Genomic DNA, 21,862 nt, shown 5'->3' on the forward strand with positions numbered 1-21,862 from the left:
GTCGATCTGGTCGTATGTCGGCCATATATTTATTAACAGTATTTTTTAACCTTTATAATCTTTTTATCATCTTTATAATTTATTTTTAAAAACTTTTACATTTTAATCATCTTTTATTTTTCATTTTTTTTAATGGTCGTAAGTCGACGACCAAGTGTATTTAGTTCTTGGAACGAACAGGAGAATCACATGACCAAGTCTACGGTAAATTGTTTAAGCGTCTGTAGATAAGCGAGCTAAAATAATGTTCTTGACTTGGAACTAGTAGGGATATTGTAGAATGAATACAGACAGGAAACGCACCTACCTACCAGTGACGCTGCACTCGCGCGCAGAACGTACAACGCGCTCCATTACAGCACATGCCTACCAGAAAGAAAGGTTTTAGGGCCGTAGTAACAATTGCCACTGCAACAGAGGCCGTAAAGGTAGCCTCATTAATCATCTGCAGAAAACCCAGTCGTGAAATTTCGTTTTTCACCGCCTCCGTATAACACAAATGACGCAATACACGCGACTACAGCCCAGATTCGTCCCGCCATTGTGTTGTTTGCTCGTTTTTTGTCGTTACTGTTAAGTTATTGTGTAATGTGAAGTACAGTTAATATCCTGTTTTGTGACCGAAATGCAACAACAATGGACTGATGGCCACTGACCGCAAACTGTGATGTACACCAACGCCAGTTCGATTTCTGCATCAGTCATCGTTCATTTATAATATGAACATTGTCACTATATGAATACACCCTATTACCAACATTAACACGAGAAATACACAAGTTAGGTGTGGTAAGTGCAGAACGCTGGCACTGATTGGATAGGAAACTGGTTAGGCGCTCCCGGGAATCGAATTCCAGTAGCAAACTTGAATGAATGAATGAATGTATAAGGGCCTTCTCGCCCCTTGCACCGCGACCTACAGTGGTCTATTGTGCTTCCCTTTTTGATTATCCCCTCAGCAATCCTGCGCTTCGAATGAAGTGCAGGATTTTGTACGTGGGGACGTCGAAATAGTCACTTGGTTCCATAAATTATAAGCAGTAGCAAAATTACGCAGCCATTCACTTTACAGACTGAATTACCACAAATTTCGTTTTAGCTGTTAGGGTAGCGAAATAAATACACTACGATAGGCTAGCCATTTGGGTCGAATTAATATAGACTGCGTTTTCTTGAATGTCACGCCGCGCAGTCTGGATTTCAGAAGACTTCGTAAGAATTTGCGTTATGTGAAAACTTTGGGAAATAAAGAATATGAAAATTATATCTCGTACAAATGGTTAATCACTTGGATGGGACAGAACTGGCTCAGGATGCGGCTCTGAGAAGGGGGTGTTTGTTACTCAGGCTAAACTCCCGCATTTCGTATCCGGTTTGCTAGTGGATTTTGTTGTGGGTTAATTCATGATATATTCAGTATCGAGTCTACATAGCACGAAATGCTACGACTAACGATAAATTGGAAAGTATCTGGAAGGAAGCGACTGTGGTCTAAGAGGTATTATCAGGACATCTTCCTAGAGGTACTGGAAAAAAATCAGGTGAAGACATCAGTAAGGATAGAAGTTGTCTCAGCCAATTCGAACAGAGGACCTCCCGAATGCGAATCTAGAACAAAAACAGGGGAAAACCACGATCGGTCACAAGAGTGGGTGCTGGTACCTATACAGGGCGTTCTGACGAGAAATTTCATGGAACTTGCTGCAGTCTCATGGTTTCATTGTCAGTTGTTTTGCTGTTAATCGCGTATAAAGTTAACGTAGGTTGATGGAAGCAGTCTCATCTTCAACCTATAGAAACTTCCGTGGTTAGCACAATGCCACGATGTCCTCTCTTCCGGTTCCGGTTAAGTGGCATACGTTTGACGACTCCCTTCCTTTCTCTAAGTCACATTCTCTTCTTCCCATGCCTGACGTTGGCCAGTTTTCTTTATTCCTGCTCAATAAATGCACGCGTTAAGATTTTGCGACACCGTAGTGTTATAATTTACCATCTGCGTATTCTTTCGACAAGCGCATGTCTCTATTCTTTATGATTCTCAGAATAAACAGAGATTATTTTTCTAAACAGCACTAACCGGTTGTTCTCATGAATGAGACAGGAACCGAATTTCTGAACCTTATTTAGACGAATTTCAGGCTTTAAACGTTTCGATAAGCAAGCTGATTCAGACCGCAACACTTCATGATTTTCTTCGGCCCCTCCAGGCGAATCCCGGGATTGTGCGCTGAAACAGGCTGCTACCGTTTCCTTCCACATCCTTTCTCAGTCATCGTTCATTAATTATGCTACAACTCAAGGCCATAGTCTGAGATGCCGAAAGGGTCGGTAAATAAATCACAAATGAACGGTGGCACTTGACAGGCTCTCAGTTCCTCTGGGCCTCTCATCCATTTGGAACTGCAGTTCCTTCCTGGGAGCAAAGGAGACGAAGCGTGAAACTGACCTCCATGCCCCTCATACGCCTTCATGGCACGATGCATAGGCAACTTTAGTTATTTTTACCTTGTTACTTTAACCGCTACATCGTTAAATTTAACGGTATATGTTTATATTTCCTTAACCTGGTAGAATTCCTTGGATGGGGGATCGGACTGTCGTAAAGCTCTATAAGGGCGCCAGCAAAAAGTTGAGACGTATAAAATTATACTGTAGCATCCCGCTGCACTTTTAATTCTACAGGGCACATAACACAGCGAGGAGGAATACACACATGCGCACTAGGGAACCCATTTATCAGCAACTAAACATTAACGCAGAAAAACAGCAGTTTCCTCATCCACAACTTTCAGCACCTGATGATGACCAATTCGGTCGAACACGTGAAAACTTTTAAAGTGACTAGCTTTTATTAAGTTTTAATAAATGACTGCATGTAAGACTGTAGAATTAAAAACATTAAGTTTCTCGAGCTCCTTCCAAGATTACAATTCACAGTCCAAGGTAAAGTTGTCCCTGTACTTAACCAAGCACTACGCCATGAAAGAGTATGGGGGTGTGGATGCAAAGACAATTCTTTTACCTATGCACTATATGGAGATGAGTGGTCAGCTTCACGTCCCGGCAGCTTTACCCTCGTGGAAAGGGCCCCCCATACCCATTGCATAGGAGGTTGGGTTAACCTCAGAGCCGGTCTGGACGACACGGAGAATTGAAAATTCTTGACCCCACAGGGACCCGAACTCCCACCCCTCGGGCGTCCAGCCAGTAGCCAGTCGCTATACCGGCTCTTTCACACATCGAACTGAATTGTAATAAGGTCTACGCTAGACCACCGGAAACGCTGCACCGCCATGTCTCTGGGTTGCAGTTGGGAAGGACACAGCCGCTGGACAGGTGAGAGAGGCTGCGTTGGTCCCCTCACTGGCTGCTGGCTCTGTCAGCTAAGCGAAGTTCACACGCTTTCTTTCTTTCTTTCTTTCTTACGGACTGGATAAAAACATGGCGATGCACTTAAAGAAAGTAAGCCTGTACCTCATTTAGTAACTGAATGGGGCGCTTCTTCAGAAGCTAAGAGCCCCCAAGTTTCTCAAGATTCCTTGCTTTTATGGAAACCAAAGATTTATATTGCGTGTATAAGAACCAGCCAATGGCCTCTATCCTGAGCCATATAAATGAAGTCCACACAGTTATCCATTATTTTTAGATCAGTTTTAACAGTATCCTCAAATTTATGCCTATGCATTGCAATGTTCCCTTCTGGTTTGCCGACCAAAGCTGTGTATATATTTGTGTAGGGCCGCGCCATAGCTCAAGCGGTTAGTCGTTGGCTTCCCACCGCGGCGGCCCGGGTTCGATCCCGGGTATGGTCAAGTGGGATTAGTGGTGGACAAAGTGGCGCTGGGGCAGGTTTTCTCNTACGGCGTTCGTCATGAAGATTATGTAACGTTTTCCGCAAGATCAATGAGGTGTGAAAGATAGTTTGCCTGCAGACTGTGTTCAGAAAAGGTGCAGCAAACCTTGTCGGTCTGATGAGAAAAGTCTGGTCACAGAAAAGGAACATTTGAAGGCTGAGTATTCTGTTCACGCGGCAGTATAAATACAAGCGCAAAATATCAGCTATCCACTCCCTGACGTGTCACGAGTATTCCTACTTATCCTCAAAATTTCCTTTGTTCTAGAAAAGTAAACACAGAAGTTAACTGTTGAGTTGTTTATTATAATGTCGTTTCCTTGTATCTTCCTGTAAAAACATTTTATACTTGTACGGTTGGAAATCTCAGGAAACTTCTTAAAACTCCATCAGATAGACCCATCCATCATATAAATTATTATTTAATCAGGAAATTTATCTTTCAACCGGTGGTAACACTAGACGGAAGCACCGTGCCTCCCGCCAATTTTAGAACACAGGGTTTGCAATATGCCTGAATCGTGTTTTTCATATTTGTAGAATTATTCGTATTCATCCAGTGCTTACATGGATGTCGGAATTACAGTGGGTTCTTTTACAAGCGATATAAACGCGAATTTGTTTCATGTGAGAAGGCAGGCGTACAACTAATATCTGAAAGTGTTTGTAACGTCATTGAATTTGTACGTCACAGTGATCATATCATTATTTGGACTGATTCAGAGTGTGAAAGTAACTTATAAAGTCTGTAGGCGTATTATGTCAATTATTAAATTCAGTAACGGAGGGGCTGACTGAGGCCAGTATAGCAGTAAATCTTTCGCGATTCTAAGATGGCAGAATATGACGTCTTCGATTGACTACAAGTTTTAAGGTTATTCATGGCCCATAATTAGAATGATCAAGTCAAGGAGGATGAGGTGGGCAGGTCATGTAGCACGAATGGGGGAGACGAGGAATGCGTATAGGATATTGGTGGGAAAGCCAGAAGGAAAGAGACCACAGGGAAGACCAAGGCGTAGGTGGGTGGACAATATTAGAATGGATCTTAGAGAGATAGGATGGGATGGTATGGATTGGATGGATCTGGCTCAGGATAGGGATCAGTGGAGGGCTCCTGTGAACACGGTGATGAACCTTCGGGTTCCATAAAATGCTGGGAAATTCTTGAGTAACTGCAGAATTGGCGGCTCCTCAAGAAGGGCTCAGCTCCATGAGTAAGTAAGCAAGCCTGGCCCATATATGGAAGTAATGGCTGCATTAATATGGATTTGTGTTTTTACATAATTTTAAAATAAAGTTACCCTAGTCCTGAATTCGGAATACATTAAACATAATATTTTTCATGATCTTGCGGATGTTATGTTTGCTGTCAAAACTAATTTCAGTATAATAACCGCCTGCTAGCTAGACGTCCGGGTTCAATTCCCGGCAGAGGCAACAATTTTTTTTATTCATACCAACCCTGAGGATACCCACGTTTGTCCAATGGGTAGGCATATGTGGTGGCTTCTTCCAAGGGGTAAAGCGCCAGGGACGTGAAGTCCATTACAAATCTGAAAATAGGGCCGAGATAACAGGGTGTCGACGTATATTAATTTCCCATGCGGCTTAATTAAACTCGGGAAGCTTTACCTTCGAGTTTATGGAGGTTATGTCTGCTCCATGTGGCAATCACTGAGTTGACTGGCAAGTTACGGTGTCCAGTGGATTAGAGCGGTAAGATTCATGTTAAGTTTTGTTCTTACACTTTCGTGCTTCGAAGGAGCGATGTCTGGGGTCACTTTGGGCGTTACTGGGGACACATCAAACACAAATAGCAGCGATACACTTCTTAAATCTGTGTCAAAAGCGACGATAATTCGTGTTTCGTGTGGAGCTGAATGCCAATTGACAGCATAACATCGCTACAGTTCAGACAAGTAACAGGAATTCCGTGAGTAAACGTACTTTCATATCACTTCTTTGTTTCATTTGGTCTGCGTACCTTACACCAATGTTTCTCAACCGGTGCAACGCGTTCCATTGGTGGCAGTTCAAGGTAAGCTTGGTGGTACGTGTAGCTGATGCTTTGTTTTTACTATGGTGGGACTACGCCTTTTAAAAGGCCGCGCCATAGCTCAAGCGGTTAGTTGATGGCTTCTCACCGTGGTGGCCCGGGTTCGATCCCAGGTGTGGTCAAGTGGGATGTGGTGGACAAAGTGGCGCTGGGGCAGGTTTTCACCGAGTACTTCGGTTTCCCCTGCCAATCTTCATTCCACCGAGTACTTCGGTTTCCCCTGCCAATCTTCATTCCACCAACTGCTCCACAATCACCCTCACCTATCATCTGGGGCTGGTACAATAGGCCAGAAGTGGCCGCAGTACAAGGGACTTAGTCCCACCCCACTAGCATTAAAAGATAATAGCCTCTATGACCTTTTCCTGTTGTTGAAAATCTTGTCAGTTTGCTCGTCCGATATCTCGTACCCCTTCGGTTTATACTCTGTAGATGGTGTTGGCTACCCTGCTTGAACCAACTGTCAGAACAATTTGATTTGAACGGTGGGATACGTAACAATTCTATTCCCGTTATGATGAGGCTAGAGATATTTAATTTATGTGGTTGGCAGTGGCAGTCACTTGGGCACTAACGTTTTTATCGATATAAAGATTTCACGTTATTTAGTTTCGTTTATCTTCACATTGCTCAATATTCGTTGTCATTTAGACTGACAGATTCTGTACTGTCTTGAATTGTGTGCGTCCAATCTGTTTAGTACCTTCAAATGTCCATAATGATTTATATGTTGATAACAAGGTGAAGCTTTGGCGTCACTTTCATTGTTGTCCAATAATTGTAACATTGTACCCGATATGATATTTCACTGTGGAGGCCATTATCTTTATTTTACCAATTCACACTTCATCATTCTCAAAAAACTATCCCCCGATTACTGGAAATGTTCGTTCATACCTGCGTCGACAATCAGTGGTCGCCGTCAAGACGACGAATTTTTCCCCCCTTTTCCCTTTATATTGAAAAAACAAAGTATCCTTATTCGATTCATAACTTGTACTCTTCTCCAAGTATAATTAGAATGATCAAGTCAAGGAGGATGAGATGGGCAGGGCATTTAACCTCCAGGGGAGAAGAGGAATGCATATAGGATATTGGTTGGAAATTCAGAGGGGAAGATCCACTGAGAAGACCAAGAAGTAGGTGGGTGAACAATATTAAAATGGATCTTAGAGAGATAGGATGGGATGGTATGGATTGGATTGATCTGGCTCAGGATAGGGACAAGTGGTGGGTTCTTGTGAACACGGTAATGAACCTTCGGGTTCCATAAAATGCCAGGAAGTTCTTGAGTAGCTACACAAATGGCACTTTCTCAAGAAAGGCTCAACTCCATGAGTGAGTGAGGCTTATTCGATCTCCCCTTATCAACTTCTGAATGGCTGAACCAGTCTTTATGAAATTTGATGTATGTATATCACGGCACCAGAGCCTATCTCAGCGGTGTACTACACAAATCCCTTCCATCATTCTGTGTCTATGTGTTTATCCCCCTATTGTTGCTAAACAAAGGCTCGCGTAAAGTGTACCCCTTTTTCCGTTGCTAGGCAACGGCTCGGTAAAAAACGTTACCCCGGCAACGAACATATACACAATACAATAATTGTTTGACGCGTCGTCTTCTATGCCGTCCGTGTCGTATGAAGGCATTTAGGCAATTAATTCATATGCAAAAGACAGACCCGTCCTCTCGTCAGAGAGGGCGCCCCACAAAAATAAGACCGTAATTGTCAAACGGTAATAATTAATATCTGGTCATGAGCCCCAGATTGGGCTCGACACCAAGACTTACTGACTGACTGACAGTCAGACGCAATGTGACTTTGACTTCGACTTCCCAGAACTTATGGTTTCAGAATGCAGTTACAAATGAGAACAGTATCATCTAACAATAGCTTTAATTTTCAGGATTTGGTACTCATATTCAGAATCAATTTTACAACTGCATTAGTTTGGGCGAAAGATATAATTCTGTGTTATAATTTCACCCTTATGTTATCTACGTCTGAATTAATTAACACTTAGTAGGCCTTCTGTATACAACTTGAAGTTTGTATGTGGGTGTGTACGTTCTAACAAACTCACGCTAACTCCTTGACAAATAAAGCTGTGGGTCTCTATACCGAAACACGCCAGACACCACATTTAATATTTGTTTCAATTTTTGTTATTAACACCTGGTATATTTCTTTTTATTTTCAAATTGTTAATCCAGGGACGGACCGCCTCTGTGGTCTAGTGGTCAGAGTTCCTGGCTACAGATCCAGAGGTCGAGGGTACGATTCCCGGAGCTAGCAGATTTTCTAAGTAGTGCGTCTGGAACTGGGTCCACTCAGCCTCGTGAGGATAATTGATGAGCTATTTCAAGGAAATAGCGACTCCGGTCTAGAAAACCGAAATTAACGGCCGTGGGGGTCCGTTGCGCTGACCACGCGACACTCTATCCGCTTGAAGTTTGCACTAACTTCGCCAACAAGAGGCGGTCGCTCGGTCGGTNTTGGTCGGTATAGTTCGCTTGCGGACTACAGTCCACGGTATTTATTTAACTCAGGGACGGGTACATTCGTCCACACCGGTTCTGGAGCCCACCCAATCTCCTACCCAATGGATACCGAGGGCTCTTTCCCCGTGTGTAAAGCGGCCGGGGCGTGAAGCTGACCACTCACCTCCAACTAGTGCTGAGGTCAAGAAAACTAGGATCAATACATCCCTCCCCCCAAGGCCTTCATGACGTAGTGCTCAAATATTTAAGCACAGGTACAAATTTACCTTTTAGGGAGGGGATGATGCCTGGCTTGTTCCTCCGCTCCCCATTGGCGTCTATGATCGAGTCCAACAAGTTCTCGGTCCCTTATCGGCAACTGTAGGAAAGTAGAGAATGGGCTTAGGCCACCTCGGCCAATTAGGGAACGCTAAATGAACTTCCGTTAAATAATTCCCTACCAATTGGACAAACTTCATGGTATGACATGAAATCAGATACACTTAAAAATCTGTAATCCGCTGTTGGACACTTTCATTTGTTCAGCGTGATAATGCGAAATGCGGTTGCCTGGCAACAGATTAAGTGTCCTGCAGCTGATATTTCTGATGTAAAGCACGAGTGTGCAAATTAAGTGCAGATTTGTGAGAGTAAACCAGTCCATGAGGGTGAGCACTCCACCATGTTCCGAGTTAGAGGCCTTGGCGCAGCGCTAAATACGGATATTCTGTGATGTGCAAATTCACTTGGTGGTTTACACAACAAAGCGTTATACAAGGGGTTACTTGCACACTCATTTATATATATTTTATGTTCGGTGACCATGCCTAGAGAATTACTTACTTTTTTTTACGAATTTAAACGAATCAACCTGTAAAACCATTGACGAACTGCGATTAAGTTTGATGTGAAGAACTGCCACCTCCAATACCTAGGTTTTTTTTTAATTCGCTTAGTGGGGGGTGGAATCCAACTGGGTCCACTCGGCGCGGCGACCACTGATTGGCCTACTGTACCTGCCCCGGGTGATTATGATGATGGGGAATTTGGTGGAATGAAGATTGTCAGGGGCCCTAGCGCCACTTCGACCACAAAAAATCCCATTTGACCAGACCCGGGATCGAACCCGGGCCGCCGCAGTGGGAAGCCAGCGACTAACCGCTTGAGCGCGGCCACAGTACTTACTTAGTATCAGATTAGATTTACGGCAACTAAAAGATCCTCATGTCTNCAGCCTCTATCTTCGAGGTCCAAGATTATGCCAAACAATAAACTAGCATGAAGGTGGTATACTCTTCGATCCTATAATGGAAGCGATATGTTCATCCGAAACGTCGGCTGATTTACACCAGGCCGAAAGACGTTACATATCACGGAAAACAGAATTCTTCAGGACTTATCTCAGTGTTTCACGTGTCACATACAATCGGTTCAGTTTCGTCAAGTTTAAACTCCCATTAACTGGTGATACCAAACCGCGAAAAGGCATATCCGACGCCAAACGCCTCATCAGTTTATACAGAAAGGCAGTGGGGAGAGGTACGAGTGAAGGCGGTCCTAATATTGTCGTCATCTGCATGTGACGCAGCGCCGTTTACAACAGAGATAGAATTCCAGTTACTGATAAGCAGGGCCCGGATTTTGATGACAAGTCATCTTTTTTTTTCCTTGTATCCTATGCGATGCTCTTAAATATATAAATCTCGGATATGAGCTGCTGGTTACAGAAATGTAAATTTATAGGTACTTTTTTTGTCAACTTTTGACATTTTTAGGTTCAAGGTCATTTTTTCATTTTGGGGGAATTTTTTGGTAAATTTTTGGACTTTTAAGGGTATTACTTCTCATTTTTGGCCATTTTAGGGAACTTTTCTTCATACGTTTTCTGAAATGTGAATAACATGGAAGCGAAGTGTTCTTTCTTTTCTCCTTTAGGTCATTTTTCTGGATTTTTCCGGCCATTTTTTGAATATTTTCAGGTCATCAAAATCCGGGCCCTGCTGATAAGTATTAAGTACGATGATTGACCACCGATGTAGGTCGCAGTGACAATCTCTCTCGTTTTCATCGCCAAGCTTTAATGTGGCAGCCATGGCCGTTATTCTCATTATTATGACATGCTGTAACGATTTTATAACGCGATATACGTAAAACAGCGGACCGCTGCGCAGAACACATTAACAGAACTGGTATTTGATACAGATACTGCTCCATTGTTTGTGTCAACATACAGTCATGGCCTACTTAAACAGCCTTTCTTGCAGTTTAAACTGAGGTGGGAGTTGAGCAAACAGAGCTGTGATTAACTGTACTTAACCTTTTTTTTTTCTCCCAGCCGATTGCTGCAGTCAGCATTTACAATTATGTTCTTGATGACACATGTAATGTTTGTTCGCTCCAATTCCTTTTCAAGCAAACACTGGGTTTATATTATAAGCAAGCAGAGGTACCTCTTCTTCGCGCAGGTTATATCTGTTTTCATGATTCAAGTCACAGTAATGTGGCATATTTGCTTAAAGCAAGTAATATGAAGCCAGAAAAACAACCGTTGTTAGTGAACGCTTCTAAAACATTCATTTCTTGACGACCGCGAAAATGGTAACGGAACGCCGTCCGTTGCTGGGCATCACATTCTTAACAAGAACAGGCGGCCGCTGCTAGGAAACGGCTAAGTAAACACGTTCCCGAAGTAACGAATACGCATGCAACAGAGGAACTGTGTTTTCTACGCGGTCCGTGCCGAGATGTTATAAGCAAAGGGCACGGTTAGAGCTTCGTCGTCAGGATTAATCCCGTGTGGAGGCGGGGTCGAATACCTCCACCGTGACCCTGCGAGTCGTAGGAGGCGACAAAAAGGGAAGTCTCAAATTTGAGGCAGTAAAATATGGTCTCAAGTCCCAAGGGACTCTGACCCTAGAAAGACTGCACTGGCAAGGGCCAGCAGCACATACAGAAGGCAGACCCGTCCTCTCGTCAGAGAGGGCGCCCCACAAAAACAAGACCGTAAGTGTTAAAGGTAATACATATCTGGTCATGAGCCCCAGATGGGGCTCGACACCAAGACTTACTGACCGACTCACCGTCAGTAGCAGTGTGACTTGGACTTGGACTGGAGCTTCGTCAATAAGGTGAACCCAGACATAGAAAATATAAGAGGCTTAAACTTGGCGGTGGTCAAGCTTACAACCATTTAAATGTAGCATACGATGTGTAAGTTAGGCATGATCTGCTCTGTAAAGCCTGTACTGACAGAGGATTGTGTGCAGTGCAAAAGGAAGCATTATCCATGTTATACAGTATGTGCGAAATATTCACTTGAGGAGAGACCAGCCATATTTGTTAGAGACAAACCCGTATTCTCGTCAGAGAATACGTATGTTACATAAGGACCATTACCGCAAGAGTTCAGTTGGAAAAAATCTCTGGTTGTGGGCCTCAAGGGGCCTGACGCCAAAACGAACTGATTGGCAGTAAAGTAACTCTGATTTTGACTTCAGCTTCGTCAGTAGTCAGCTAATAGTCAGGCGGTGAAGAAAACACTAAGAAGTTGGTATGAAATGGCCGTGAGTCAGTTGTAACGAAGGCAGGAGCTGGTAGGAAGCCCCCTCAGAGAGTCTGGAAGAAGAGGAATAGTCACTGTTAGAAGCCGTTACCAGGCAACTACTAGTGAAGACACTGCTGGCTGGAAAAGACTTGGCCTGTGCTCTAGTGCTTGGTAAAGTGTGGAAATTAATGATGGCGCTGTAATTACGAGTTATGTGTTAAAGTGGTCAATAAATCAAATCTCCAATCACCCCCACCCCAAAAGCCGATAATGTCACTCATGCTATGTGGCAGTATATAACAGCAAAAACCATTCAAATTAAGAAATTAAAGTTACTCATGTAATTAAACATAATTACTAAGTGAGGATTCAAGCCACATCCGAAAACGCCACCGAAATGCATGCACATGTGTACAGGACGCGAAGAGTACAGAGTACATACATTGAGGTGTTCCCTATTAGGCTCGCGGTAAGGGTAAAGTTGTCCCTGTGTTTAAGTGATTAAGCACTACGCCATGAAGGAGTATGGGGGAGTGGTAAGCTTCACGCCCCGACCGCTTTACCCTGGGAAAAGAGCCTCCGGTACCCATTGGATAGGAGGCTAGGTGGGCCCCAGAGCCGTTCTGGACGATGCTGAGAAGAGAACATATTTGACCATATCGGGACTCAAACTCCGACCCCTCGTTTGTCCAGCCCGTAGCCAGTCGCTATACTGACTGCGCTATCCAGGTTATCCATTAGGTTCGCGGTAGGAAGCAGAAAAACAAAATTCCGCGGACCTTGTCTAAAACAATTGATAAAATTTATTACTAACGTGAATTAATGAATTCTTTCCTCCAACAGCCTGGGCTAGTGAGCACTGCTCGCGTCCTCCCTAACTGTCATGCGCGTAACTGACGTAGCGAGCGTCGGTCCGGTTCTGTCTTTCATTCTGACAGAAAGCCGACATGAAAACGGTGTTTATAGACTTCGCATAACTCCTCTCCACTGTGTCATCAGAGTGGTCTTAAGTCGCCCTTTCTATTTTAATACTAATTAAATTTAAATTCGCTTAGTGGGGGGTGAGGTCCAACTGGGTCCACTCGGCAAGGCGGCCACTGATTGACCTATTGTGGCCTGACCGGGTGATTATGATGATGGAAAATCTGGTGGAATAAAGATTGGCAGAGGAGACCGAAGTACTCGGAGAAAACCTGCCCCAGCGCCACTTTGTCCACCACAAATCCCGGGCCGCCGCGGTGGGAAGCCAGCGACTAACCGCTTGAGCTATGGCGCGGCCCTATTTTAATCTTCGTATTGCAAATAAGAACATTTAGACATCATGTAATTTTCCTTCACGAACAGTGCAAACGGGAACTACTGGGGACGGCTTCAAGAATGTGGAGGAAGCGGAGAGTAGATTTGAAGTCCTGTAAAATCCGGTACACTCAACGCGCATAAGTGACCCATGAATAAAACCCCTAAGAAGGTAAGGTTGTCCCTGTGCTTAACTAATTAAACACTACGCCATGAAGGTGTATAGGGGAGTGGATGTATAAATCCATATTTTGACCTCGGCACTAGCTGGGAGTGGTCAGCTTCACGCCTCTGCCGCTTTACCCCTAGGGAAAGAGCCCCTGGTACCCACTGGATAGGAAGCGGCGTGGGTCTGGACGACGTGGAAAAAATTCTTGACCCTACGGGACTCGAACTCCGATCTCTTGGTTGTTCAGCCTGTAGCCAGTTGCTATACCGACTGCGCTATCCTGGCTCCTGTAAACCCCTACAACTCATAACAAATCACTGACTCATGTTTTCAGGACGTATAGTTACGGAGCGAGTCACTGTTCGCCAAATCTGTCCTTCTCAGAAACTGTCGTGTCTTTCTCGCATACTTTCTCCTCTCGAGCATGTAGCCAAGGCTCTTCCTATTTGAATTATATGTACCAGTAATAATTACAGCTTCAGGCTGTGATATGTAGGCCTTCTGCAGTGTGAAACAGAACAGCGCCTGATCGTGGGGAAACCGACTGCTGCTCTACCGGTCAGTTGTTCAGAGACGGCTGAGAAACAATGTCTGGAACATTGTGACCAACCTGGGAAAAAATAACAATGTAAACTCAGCTTGGCGGCGCGACAGCGTAAGAGAAAAATCGGTTAGTCGGTGCCACGATTTTAGGGGCTGCGCAGTTTACAAGCCCCTTTCTTTTGGGGCCTTTTTAAAAATGAAAATTATTTCTCCCTCTGTTCTTATGATGGCCATTACTCGGCAGTAAACATATTATGTAGCAACGTAGGCCTAAATAAGGGCCTTACCGAGTGGCCTAAGAAACTTTATAAAGTTGACGCCATGTTGTCTGTGGTAAAAAAAGGTAAAGCTTGACGCTGATCATTCTGAGCCCTTATTTATTTGGATGANACAGGTCGTGAAGGCCCATAGGGTTGTTGTACGTCGAGGCTCCCACATTTTCTAGACAACCGGTTCACAGGTGACGGTAAGGTTGTCAGCCTTAAGCGCCGGCCGCCTTTTATTCCCCAGAAATATTACAGGTACTCATTTCTGTTAAAGGCTGAGTCGACTCCAGTGCCATAGTGNCGCGCCGGCCTTTTACTCCCCAGAAATATTGCTGGTACTCATTTCTGTTAAAGGCTGAGTCGACTCCAGTGCCATAGTGCAGCTGGAAGAAGGTAAACTAAAAAAAAAAATCAATGGCCTCACCGGGAATCGAACCCTCGACCTTCCGGCTTGTACCATAGTGCCTCAACCAAGTACGATACCGCGTGCCCTCCATGGTGCCTATGTTGGCAGTAAAAGTAACTACGCCGAGGTGCATTTGTAGAAACAAAATCCAAAGCCTCATTTTAGTGCTTATTTTCAAAAACAAAACCGGAAGCCTGAACTTCTTTTGACTTCTAGTTGGAGACAAATTCTAATGTCACGATCTGGGTTTCTTTTAACTAACAGACTTCCAAGGTTGGCAGCGCTAACGTGGCGGAAAACATGGTGGTAAATTTTGATGCTACTTGTGGTACCCGTTAATAACATGCGGATTCCCTAAACAAAACCACGAACCACATTAATGACGAATTTCGTCACAGCGTCTAGAAATTTCGCGTCTTTATGACAAAACTGTGAGAAAGATTTCTACTTTTAAATGAAGCGATGGGCTTGAATTTCTCATCGCATGGGGCAGCCTTTATGACGTGCCGGTTCTGTTCCTCACACCTCACGAGCCGCCACTGAAATGACACCCGTCACGGAAACGGTTCGCTTGCTCTATCAAGTCACGTACTGCATCCAGCAGCAACAGACGAACAGCGTCTCACGTGATGAAAGCTGCACTGCTTGTATAAAACACCTCCTCATTTCATTTTTAAATTCTTTTTCGTCTGTATAATGAGCGCTTTCACTGGCTCATGCTGGAAGGTTCCGTTCACTGTAACTGGTTTCGTCTTGATTTAATGTTTCCATCCACCTGCCTGTGATCTACATATAAAACTTTCTTCAGTGGGGTGATTCCTCGGACTAATCAATCCATTAAACGGTAACTATGGGTTAAAATGTAAAGCTATCCCTTAACAGGCCGTGGAGGCCCATAGGGTTGTGAGACGTCGAGGCTCCCACACTTTCTAGACAATCTGCTCACAGATGGCAGTGAGGTGGTAACTATAAGTAAACAAGTCATTAAGGGTGTTGGATTTGAACTTCTCACAGCGGTGATCATGAAAAGCAATATTTTTCGAGACGTGACGCCGTGTTGTCTGGTAGAACTTTATCGACGTTTCGGAAGGACGTACTCGTTTCAACTTCAAGTTAGTAGACTAAGACAAGCAAGTAACCTGAGGATGGAGATGTTCAGTCGAAACGTCTGCCGGACTACACGGCGTCACATCTCAGAAGATAGTAGTAATTACTCTTCACAGCCTCATAGAGATCTGAAATTCTGTAAACAATAAAAAGATTCCCGTTTTAATGCTGTAAATCGGAATAGAAGATCTTTCTGGCTTTGGTGTTCGCAAAATCATCACTGATGACGTCAAAGTGTATCATTTTCATGGCTTAATTTTCAATTAATATAAATGCTAAGGAATTATGCCCATTTTCTTGCTTCGTAGAAAGCAACTCCGATTATATGCGTTTTAACTTCGAGAATGCTAGGACGCTAGGGTCCACTTTACCAAGTCGATAAAGCGGCCCTGCATGCAGCAGCTTACTATCAGATTTATGCGTTCCAACCTCGGCCTGAAGAGCAAACTGAGAGCGGTGCCGTGAAGCTGCCGTCAGAGCCAAGCAAGCTGCAGTGGCTTCAGCCGGAAACATTCTTGAAATTCTAGACTCTACAAACTGGCCTCAGGAATGCATGACATGGAACGCAGACATTGGCGCCAACATTTGCTCTGGCCCTGTGAGGTCTTCCACGGGGCAAGTTCCATTACATGTCATGTAAGGGCATGTCCCAAGCGGCATCCGTAGTCTAGAGGTAACGTTCCCACCTCATGACTCGTAGTACGCGGGTTCAAATACGCGGCGGTGGTCGTCGAATTTTTAAGGGCGGAAAAATTCAGGGAACAAGTCCTCCGGGAGGGACTTTAAGCCGTGGGTCCCGTGTCGTAGCTTTACGGCACGTAAAAGAACCTCATATCTCCAAAGGAGGCCACTGAGCCAAATTACGGACGTTTCCCGCCCAACAGTAGTCTCTAATACCTCTGGCAGATGGGGGAAGCATTATAGATACCTCTCAGCTAGTAGAGCCGGTCTCGCTAGCTGGGCAGGACTGATGGCAAGCACCAGTACCAGTAGGATATAGAGACTGGTAGAAATCATAGAGGGAAGCACAATGGACCAATACAGGTCTAAGTGCATGGGGAAACCCACCCTCTCCAATAACTAACTAAGGACATGTCCCTGGGGAGGCACTATGCTAAAAGTCGGAAGGTCGCGGGTTTGATTCGATGAGGTGACTGGATTTTCCAAATGACCTAATCATTGCAGCCGCGCTATGGCCCTAAGACTGGCTCAGCCGCTAACAGAAATGAGTACCAGGAATCTTTTTGGGGGTAAAGAGCGACCGGCCGGCTCGTAAGGCTGTCACCCTCATCTCTGTGAGCTGGCTGTCTAGAAAATGTGGGAGCCTCGACGTCCTACTACCTTTAAAGGTGTCTCTGGGCAGAATTCAACATCACGTCCTGAACACGAAGTGTCATAACTGAGTACAGCACAGCTCTTCCGGATAGAACAGCTGCTCACCTCGTCAAAAAATTCTCCACCTCCACTGGAATCAGATGGTTCATTGCCAACAGTGTCACAACACAGGCGACCGTATTTTAAAAACTGCTGAATAAACACTTCATTACCTTGAAGATGGAGACTGCAAGTTCCTCCGAAACGTTGGTAACGATCTAACGAGCCTGTTTTTTTTATACCAGGCTACATGGTAGGCAGAAGACAGTAACTATTCGAAGGTATCTGCTGTTTTTTGGGATATGACGCCGTGCAGCCTGGTAGATCGTTACCAGCGTTTCGGAGGAACAAACTGCGCCCATATTCTGGACCGAGGATCCCGTCTTGAGACACAGTTTTGATAACCTTAGCGAAACGCGCCCTTTTTATGCCAACACGTAAAGGTAAAGTTGTCCCTGTGCTTAGTTAATTAAAAACATCAGGCCATGATGGCGTGTAGGACAAGTGGAGGTATAGCTCCCATGCACAGCTGTTTTCATTACATTCAATTCAGGGACGCAGATCGCCATTGGGCACAGTATACACACTAAGAGGCCATATGAAATGTCACCGCTTAGGTCGTGAAACGAAGGATCCAGCGTGAGTGCAAACAAAAGAAGGTTCCCGAGAACAAGTTGGTTCACCTCAGTCTTCAAGGCTGCCGCATGGCGCCTGTACCTACTTGACTATGCACACCTCGTAACAGCAGGAGCCATTCGAGTAGGCCTGTACTTCAGGATGCTTCACAGGATGGCTACAAATGGAAGTCGAGTCCATTGTTTCGTTATTCGGATGAGATGTGTGCTATTTACCTTGATGATTTCGTATAAAGTATGCAAGAGGTTCTAAGGCGGTGCGATATATTATTACTGAACGACTGATTGATTTGTTGAGTCTGTTACTGTCAATGTCCGGCATAGGGATCCGGCGCGCTGACGACGTGACACCCTCTATCCGCAAAAGTTGGCACTAATTTCGCCGACAAGCGGCGGTGGCTGGGTCGGTATAGTTCTCTTGCGTACTACAGGCCTACCAAAAGGCTCTATCTATCTACCTATCTTCATTCCTGTTGCTCCCACTTGGTGCATAGGGCATCCGTGGAACGCTTGTTTCACTTCAGTTTCTTAATCTTACACAGTCGGTATAACTCCTTGGGTGGGGGATCAGCCCGTCGCAAGGCCGCTGCCCCACACAAATAGAATAAACGCAGACAAACATCTATGTCGTGTGTGGGATTTGAGCCCACGATCTTAACGGTGGAGCGAGATAAGGCATTTCATGTCTCAGACCGAGCGGCCACTGTGATCGGCATCAGAACAAACTCGTCATGATCACACACAACGTTATACGTATTTGAGGTTTTCGTGCGAAAGTATAAAATTGGCTACAGGGAATTTACCCCTTGAGAGCAGAGTGCTTACTATATGTACTACGTGCTTTAGGAATAAAAAAACTGTTTTGCCCACGCACAGTGTTATCTAAGTGTTTCGTATGATTCTCACAACAAACACCGAGTATTTCCCTAAACAGAATTAACCGGCTCGTCTTTAATATGGAGATGCAGTATGTCTTCTATGCGGCACGAACTGAATTTTAGATTATAATTCAAGTGAACTTCATGCTCGACGTATCTTCTTGTCTAAAAGGATGTTTGTATTGTATTGTATTGTATTGTATTGTATTGGAGAGGGTGGGTTTCCCCATGCACTTACACCAACTGTTGGTCCATTGTGCGTCCTCTATGATATTCTACCAGTCTCTATTCCCTACCGGTACTGGTGCGTGCCATCAGTCCCGACTCAGCCAGCGAGTTCGGCCTCTACTGGCTCAGCGGTATCTCTCGATGCTTCCCCCCTCTACCATAGGCGTTAGAGACTACTGTTGGGCGGGAAATGTCCTGAATTTGGCTCAGTGGTCCCCTTGGGACATGAGGTTCTTTTACGTGCCGTAAAGCTACGACACGGGACCCACGGCTTAAAGTCCCTCCGCCCTTAAAATTTCCACGACCTCCGCCGGGTTTGAACCCGCGTACCTTGAGTCACGAGGTGAGAACGTTACCCCTAGACTACGGGGGCCGCTTAAAAGGATGTTACATAAGGACTATTACCGCAAGGGTTCAGTTGGGGGGAGAAAAAAATTACTGGTCGTGAACCTCAAGGGGCTTGACACCAAGGCGAACTGATTGACGGTAAACCGCCCGTCGTAAAATAACTCTGACTTTGATTTTCCTGCTCCACAGGGTTAGAAGCCCCATCATACAGTATACCCATTTATGAATCACTCTGTATAGGACAAGTTCCGAGGCGCCAGTCCAAAAGATGAACGCAGACAAATTATTACAACTATCGGCACAATCTGGCTGTTCTTCGAACATCTGCGACTTACACCTATGAGCATCTGTTGTTTTCTCTCCCAGCTGCTCATTTTTCCTGGCTGTATCAATTGATACAGTCATAAATCCAACTTGCGTAATTAAGTTGATTCTTCTCATCGATGGGCCTCGGGTTTAATACCAGGCAACTTCGTGCGAGATTCGCGGTGGACGAAGTGGTACTCCAAGATTCCTCGGTATTTCCTTGCTAATCATAATTCGGCCACTGCTCCATGTTCATTCTCGGTCTTTAAGTTAGGTGTTTCATCTCTGACCTGAGACTTGGCTAGTCAAGGAGTGAGAAAGTTCCTTTTTCATTAAAATCATGTAATGGGCTAGCGCATGTTCAAAATTCAGCGGTTTTCACGGCACACAGCGGTAGCAACGACTACAGTGGCCACTATACGTACCACCTGCTTTAACATATCAAAACCCTACATTCTGCCCACAGAGTGTATTGGTGTACTGTATGGTTCTCACAATAAACAGCGATTACTTCCCTAAACTGCATTAATAGGTTGCGCTTTGTAGCGGAGAAATGTGTTTCCTGTGAGGTACGGATTGGAATTTTTAAATATAATTTCGATGCCCCTCATGAGGTAAACCTATTTATGAATCACTTTGTACGAGGACTGATTCCAAGGCGCCGGTCCAAAAGAAAACAGCAGAAGAATTACTATAACACCGATAAAAATATATAAGAACTATCTAATGAGAAACTGGCCATCTGCACTATTGCTGAATATATTTTAGAGGCTTAAGACCACATTGTTCTGCAACACGTCTGAAATATAAGAAACTCCTGTTCTTGATTTCTGAACAGGTATAGAGGAGGTTACATGTGTTACCAGGAAGTGTGACGCAGTCTCCGCCAGTAAGGCGTTATCAAGAGCTTATCGTGGAATTCCCAGCTCTCCAAAAAGCAGCAGGTACCGTATGTAAACAAAGGAACAAACGTCACACATTCCATGCTACGGGAACAGAGGAAGATGGCTGACTGCGTCCGTTTTATTACTGGGACATTAAAAGACTTTAACTTCGGGAAAACGAGCAACACGAATGGAAATGTATATACATCGTGAATTGTCTCCGATGAGATGGGCGGGGTATGTAGCTCGCATTGCGAGAACATAAATGCATGCCCAAATCTGGTCGGCAAACTTGCATGACCTAGGCATGGACGGAACGACAATATTAAAGTGCACTTAGAGAAACATGGTGTGAGGTTGTGAGCTAGCTCAGGATGAGTGCAATGGCGGGAGGTTCCGGGCAGGGTAAATGAAGCTTTGGGTCCCATAAAAGCCAGTTTCTTAATCAGCTTCTTACGAAGCTGGGTGATCCGTGGAGTTACAGAACCCTATGGGCCTTCACGGCCTGTTACAGGCATAGTTTTTCTTTTTCATGCTACATAGTTTTCGCGTGACGAAAATTGTGCTCAGTCTTCATAAGTGGAATTTGTCACTTTCACTTTCCTTTTCAAGATTATGCACCGACCGTAATCAAAGGAAGTGTAATGTTTTCATTGTCTTTGGAACCTGAACCAACCATTTATGAACGGGGTATATGTGATGACCGGCCCTTCTCTTAACAGCTCGAACAGTGTTTCATCGAACCCGAAACCGTCAATAACTTCACCCTGCTCAGCAAGAAACATACCATCCTTCACGGTGAAGTGGCTCGCAGATTGCCTATGCTGATATTCACGGTACTCTGGCAGCCCGCCCGCCATGAGAGGGAGAAGCATTCCATACTTTTCCGAACTCATCTCGAATTCGACGTCGATATCTGAAGAACAAGTCAGCGTCAACAAACAAAGGAACATGCTGTTGAGTGGTCAGCCACTCCCTCTCCATCCTGTCATGATGGTTTTACTCGGTCTCTTCAAGAAATGGAAGGTGGTACATACTCTCTCAAAACAGGCTACTCCCGCTTCCTTTCACATACTTTTATAATGCGCTGCATGGCAGTCACATACATCACAGACGAATGACCAGTCCTTTATTTCAATGTGGCTTATCATGTCTATTCTGTGCATATATATAATATTTTCCCCCTCGCTGGTGTCTCCACCTTATCGTGGTGAGGGGGTTTGAGTATGCCAAGGACCCTGAGAGCTATTATACCAGCGGTAGCGTTGCTACTGGCAGGGCCTCCCTTGCTGGACAGGTCAAAGGGTAGGCATCAGACGAAGAGAGACACCAAAAACCAAAAACTGATGCCGGAAGCAGCGTCATCAGCAGCGACTTGAAGCACAGAGCAAATGATGCTCAAGATGGTTCAAGTTCGTATAGCAACAGGCGTGACCAGAGTGGTTTGAACGGCTGTTGTACTGCGATGTGGAAAGCAAATGGAA

General features: G+C 44.7%; 1 protein-coding gene across 2 annotated transcripts in view; it reads right to left on the minus strand.

The window, feature by feature from the left end:
- The window catches only part of LOC111867513 (SH2 domain-containing protein 4B), a 62,513-nt gene that overhangs the window by 10,028 nt on the left and 30,623 nt on the right, over positions 1-21,862 (minus strand). The gene's annotated exons all lie outside the window — the stretch shown is intronic.

Source organism: Cryptotermes secundus, unplaced genomic scaffold (assembly GCF_002891405.2).
Source record: "Cryptotermes secundus unplaced genomic scaffold, Csec_1.0 scaffold1089, whole genome shotgun sequence".
Lineage (NCBI taxonomy): Eukaryota > Metazoa > Arthropoda > Insecta > Blattodea > Kalotermitidae > Cryptotermes > Cryptotermes secundus.